This window comes from Crinia signifera, chromosome 3, assembly GCF_055691185.1.
Source record: "Crinia signifera chromosome 3, ASM5569118v1, whole genome shotgun sequence".
NCBI lineage: Eukaryota > Metazoa > Chordata > Amphibia > Anura > Myobatrachidae > Crinia > Crinia signifera.
The window spans coordinates 218,514,139-218,520,138 of NC_139219.1; positions in this window are offsets into that span (position 1 = coordinate 218,514,139).

A 6,000-nucleotide genomic window follows, 5' to 3' on the forward strand; every position below is an offset into this window, starting at 1 on the left:
GCAGTTCTAACATAATCGGGGCATGGCCATGCAGATGGCAGCTGGGTTTTATGGCCAAGGCTGATCATGTACTAGCTTACCACTGGAGCAGCAGTGCACCATCACTGGGGACTGGTACAGCAACCAGTGCTTCGCAAAAGTGCTGTAAGCCATTTCCAGGTGCTGTCCAGGAACCCATGCACGTGGTGGCTTCTCCATCATGACTCCTGGCCACAAGACCAGCAAAGTGATGCATTTCCTGTCCCAGGAATGCATTCAAGAGCTTGGTCACCCTCTGTACAGTTCAGCCCTACCTCCCTGCCACTTCTTTCCCACAGTTCAAGAACAGAATTCATTTTGAGTCACTGTAAACTGCAATGCAGGTGTTCTTCCAGCATGTAGAAGATATATCTGATTTGGGCTGGTCCAGCTGCTTCACCAGGTTGCTTGAGAATAAGCAATTTTGCTTTGATCCCTCTGACAAATGTAAAAATGTATTGTTCACTTATTGCACACCCCTCATACTTGACAACACCTGTTCCTAGGAATTGTCTGGTAACCTATAGCTATGTGCTATACCGTTTAAAGATATAACTAGCAATCACACAATAAACATATAGGCAAGTATTCAATGCTCCCGATTCACCGGTTTTTTTTTTGGCGAATCTGGCTGTTTTCACTCCTTGCGGTGAATTTTTTTCACTGAAAATATGATTCACCCTATTCAATGTTCACTGTTCGCCGAAAGCTGCAATTCACTGGTGTATTTCAATGGGGTTTTCACTGGGATTCGCCGAGAGTGTATTCAATGCTAGGATGGCGAATTGCTTTCTCCCTGATTTTTGCCATGATTCACCATTTTGCATTCGACATCTTTTTAAGGTGAACTGGAAAGTGATCTTTTAAAAGAAAGGGTTTTTTTTTTTTGTGGTGTCAAAAAATCAGATATTTTTTTTCTGTGAAGGGGGTATGCTATATTTATTCATGTGCTTGAAGCACATTAATATATATATTTAAAAAATATATATATATTTTTTTACACTTTCACCAGCACTGGGCCGGGAGCGGCTCCCTACCCCTGTCCCGTGCCAGCATTCCCAGGGGTGGGGGGGGGGGCAGCCTCAGCTGCCTGTGCCCCGGGAGCCCTCCCCCACAAATACTGGGGCAGGCAGGGAGGCTTACATCTTCCTGCCTGCCTCCGTCCCCCGGCTGACTGCGGCATTCGCCACAGGGGTTAAAATGCGAATGCTGCAGCCCTCCTGAGCCCTGCGAATGTGCAGCGAATCCTAAACAGGATTTGCTGCACATGGAGAATAAAAACATTGAATACTCCCCATAGACAGGCGTGGCAGCCATCCAAAATTGTGGAGCCTGGGATTCTCAAATCCCTGCTGTGCCTGTTGAGACCTCCAGTGTCCACGGCACTGGCTGCATTACTGTATCTCTACATTGCTTCATGGGGAACTTTCAGTGGCGTAAGTTCGCTCCAGTTGCCCGGAGGCAAGATATATATTGTGCCCGCCACCCCTCCCCCACAACCTAATATATGTCTGTTCTGAAATTTATACTGTATGTGTTCAATCTATATCGCTCTCTATATATGTTTGTATCTCTATATATATATATAGAGAGATATAGAAAGAGAGAGAGAACACACATATTTCTCAGAACTCAGCCACAGAAGTGATATAATTGGCTTTCAATTAACTTATTTAACCTTGCAGGGGAGGAGAGGTGCCCCCTTGAGAGCAGGAGCCCGGCGGCAGATGACTCCATTGCCTCCCAGAGTTCTGCCTCTGGGAACTTTGTTTATGACAATTTATACTTGATAGACTCCAGTTCTTGGCCTCATTTCTGTCTTGGCCTGGGACTGGACTCCCGGCATTCCCCCTGTTGGTGGCCCTGTAGACAGATCATTACCATTACATTTGTATAGTACCTGGAGTACTCTAACAATTATATTTGATTTGATAGTTTGGACCTCTCATTTTTGGAGCAGCTAGGGTATCAAAAACAAATCAGGACCTATTGAGCAACATCCCATGTGAAATACAACTCACATCTTAGTAAATTTCCCTCATAGTCTCTTTTCTCTACATCATCGTGACATTATAAAGTAGCAACCGTAGACCCGAATCAAGGATTATTATATTGCTCTCTATTGAGAATGAATATGATGGTCAGTTTTATTCTTCCCTGCTATTTTTGCTAGGAACCTTTATGAAAATCTTATCTATTCTCAACTTACTAAACATTACATTTGTTTTACAATGTTACAGGTTCTTTTTCAAACCCTACTTTAAATCACATACAGTATGTTTATTTGCTTTCCTCCCCACAGTGTCTTTCCTGACAAATCAGAATATAATGCTACGTTATGAGAAGAGGAATGTATTTGTGAGAGCTGGCACAAGAAAGGATCACGCAAAGATTAGTTGCAATGTTACTACAACAGACAGAGTAGATGGAGAAAATGCTTGTTACATAATGATCAAAGTCAGTTTCATACTGTCTATAATTTGCTAATAGATGGAGAATTTTATGGTTGGTATTGGGAACGTTTAATCAGCAATATGAGCCAGCCACACGGAAATGATTTTAAATAAATCAATATATCCCACCTAGAATTAATATCAGTGTACCAACAGATCAATACATTAAATATCCATATTATTGTCAAAACAAATCTGGTAGCTACAAGAGGGTGGAATCAGATTCCTGACAGCCTTACAGATAACAATATTATCAGGTCATGCAGATAGTCTGAGTAATGCTTAAAGGCCCCACACACGGGGAGATATGCTCAGCAAGATCCCTCAGCACACATCCATGTGTCAGCTCTGTGTGCTGAGCGATCTGTCAGTGCCAGTGTTCTCCGCTGAGAACACTGGCCTTTTACCTCTTAAAATCCAGCATGATGGATATTAATCTTCGGGCGATGAAATCGCCCCATGTATAAGCACAATTACTGTGTTTCTCTCTGTTCACTTCAAGTTTATGCCTGTGGAGGTCAATTCCTGTGTATTCCAAGGCAGAATGCAACATACCCATTACACCAGCATATGAGCCTGCATTCAAATTGCGCTTTCAAAATACATAATACGATTTAAAAGTTCTTAATATACTAGTACGCCCACTCAAAGCAAATGCTTTGAAAGCTAGTAGATGTAGTTTCACTTGCTGCCAACAGATGGCAGTGTAATATACATAAACAAAATTTTCTTTCTAACTCTTCTAAAAATAAAGCACCACTTCAAATCGACATATAATACCACACAAACAATAGAGGGCTCCCTGTGTGCTTGATGTAATGGACGTTCTTTATTTAAAAATTTTCTTTTCAGGGTGATGGTACCCAATAGAGGAAATATTAACACAATAGTATAATACTGTAACACTCCATTGTGCTAGATGTAAGGTATAATAATAGCTCGTACCAGAATAATAAGTCTACATGCATGGTAGACATACACGCTTATTAAGGGACATTCAACGTCACCTAGGCAATCACTCAAATGGAAAATACAGGGTGGAAAACATCATAGTGTAATAAAGTTTTTAATAAAATGTATAAAACAATATCAGAGGACTCTCACCATATTGTTTTGTCCACAAGAAATGTAGACAAAATAAGCAGTTTGTAAAAATCTAACAGGTGTCCCTGGAATGCTTGTATATGCATCCGGTCCTGAGAATCAGCCTCTGTTGTCCACAGCCGACCTGTTTCGATATTATGCAAAATATTTATCAAGGCATCATAAAGATAAAGATATTGCATAATATCGAAACCGGTGGACAACAGAAGCTTACTTAAAACACATACTGTATGCCCCCATGGTGCCAGTTACAGATATGCCCCCACAGTGCTGCCAGTTACACATACTGTATACCCCCACACTGCTGCCAGTTACAAATACTGTTTGCCCCCACAGTGCTGCCATTGTTTAGGGCATGCCCACATAATAGTACCAATTCACATTACACCACCCAGTAGTGCCCCTTAGACAAACTGCACATTACACATTGTGCCATACACCGTAATGCCCATTACACATTAAACCACACAAAATGATACCCATTACATATTTCCCGCTTACTTACATGCTTATTGCTAGGGGGTTCTTGTTTGATGTTAGGGGCTTCATACCAAAATACCAGGGGCTTCATGCTCAATGCCAATGGGGTTTCTTGCTCATTGCCAAGGGGGAATACATTCTCATTGCCAAGGGGCAGTTAAATGCTCATTGCCAAGGGGGAGTTAAATCCTCGTTGCCGAGGGGGATTGAAATTCTGCCGCTCACTGTAAGAAAAACAGCCGCCAGCCGCACACAATTTAAAGATGTGACAGCCAGGTAGAGAGTGGTGGGCTGCCTGGCTGTATACTCAGAGCAGGTCTGTGGCTATTTTTGAACTCTCCCTCTGGAGTGTGTGGTCCGGGAGCCAATCTGGAGCAACCACTGCACTTCTGATTGGCTGCTGGACCGTGAGCTTCAATTTGCTCGCATTCCAGAAGGAGAGTTCAAAATAGCCTGCTTTGAGTATACAGCCAGGCAACCTACCCACCGCTCTCTGCTCGGCTGTAATGGCTTTTCAATTGTATGCGGCTGGCGGCTGCGTACTATGCGTAACGGGTGGGCCAGCTCTGATTGCAGCTGACTGATGGCCTTCTTAGGAGTCGCCGCCCGGTGCGGCTGCTCCTATGGAAAGTGCTTTGAGCCAGCCCTGTCAGCAGGTGTATGATCCTGTAATTGAAATGGTACTTAGTGGGTAGGTGAATGATCCTGTTATTTAAATGGTACTTAGTGGGTACAGAAATTATGCTGAGTAGTCAGACAGAAAAATTATTAAGCCTTTACAGGGTCTTTACTGAGAGTAAAAGATAAAGTAGCAAGATACAGCAATGAGGAATAAAGCTGCTAAGCCAGATGTTTTAGGATATTGTAGTGCCCCAGCAGGTGTATGCGCTGTGAAGATAACTAAACATTATAATGATTGTGTGAAAGATGTGTCTACTGTACATGGAATGAAATGCCAAAAGATTGCTTAAACCAGGGATGCTTTAAGAGAGGAGTAGGTCTGTGTGGCGTCTCCTCCGTTCAGGCAGCCTCCTCTCTCCCAGCCCCAGCACCCCACCACGCGGCACAATAGAGTCTGAACACTAGAGGGATCAGACTCAACTGCGTATGCACAGACCTTGGAAAAAATGGCGCCACTTTTACAGAGATTCCGGCAGTGCTGCTGTCTTCATCTGGGGAGTACAGAGGGGTAAGTATCAAAAATGGGTGCAGCGTGTGTGGTGTGGGCCCCCTGGGACTTAGGGGCCCATGTGCACCGCACACATTGCACCCATTATAAATACACCACTGGTTTAAACCCTTTTTCTACATGGCACTTTCATAAAAAACATTTTTGGAAAAGGTAAGTACAGATAATCCCATTGACAGCTTCAACAACTAGATTCAATCAGGTAACATGTTTTCATTTATGGCAATGGAAGAGTTGTTGCTGAGATTTAACAAAATTGAAAATATTCACACAGCAGCACAAACTTCTTATGGTATAGCTGTGCCAGTGCCTGCTATTACAGTATGCCTCCCCTGTATTAGGAGACACATGCAGAAAAAGTCATATTTGTACCCCAACCTTTGTTATGGGATCCTCAGTTTATCCTTGGCATCAGTGGAGGGAAGCTGTAGAATGGAAGATCAATTTCATCTCAGTCCTGACCCCTTTGTTCCCCATTTTCCATCACTAAGGACCCTTGCTGTGCCAAAGGATCCTGCACAAGTGATATCTGACGGATCAGTAGTTATATCAACATCTTATGGCTTAGAAAAAAGTTAATCATTAACTGACCTTTATGATCACATGAAAGTTTTACCCAACTATTATGAATTGTAGATTGGAGATCTTCCTTGAGGGCAGGTTTACCTTATACAATTATTAATGAAACTGTTTTTGGAAATATCACATTTAAAGAAGAACTCCAGAAAATACCTCAGCAAATTCCCACTATTTGTT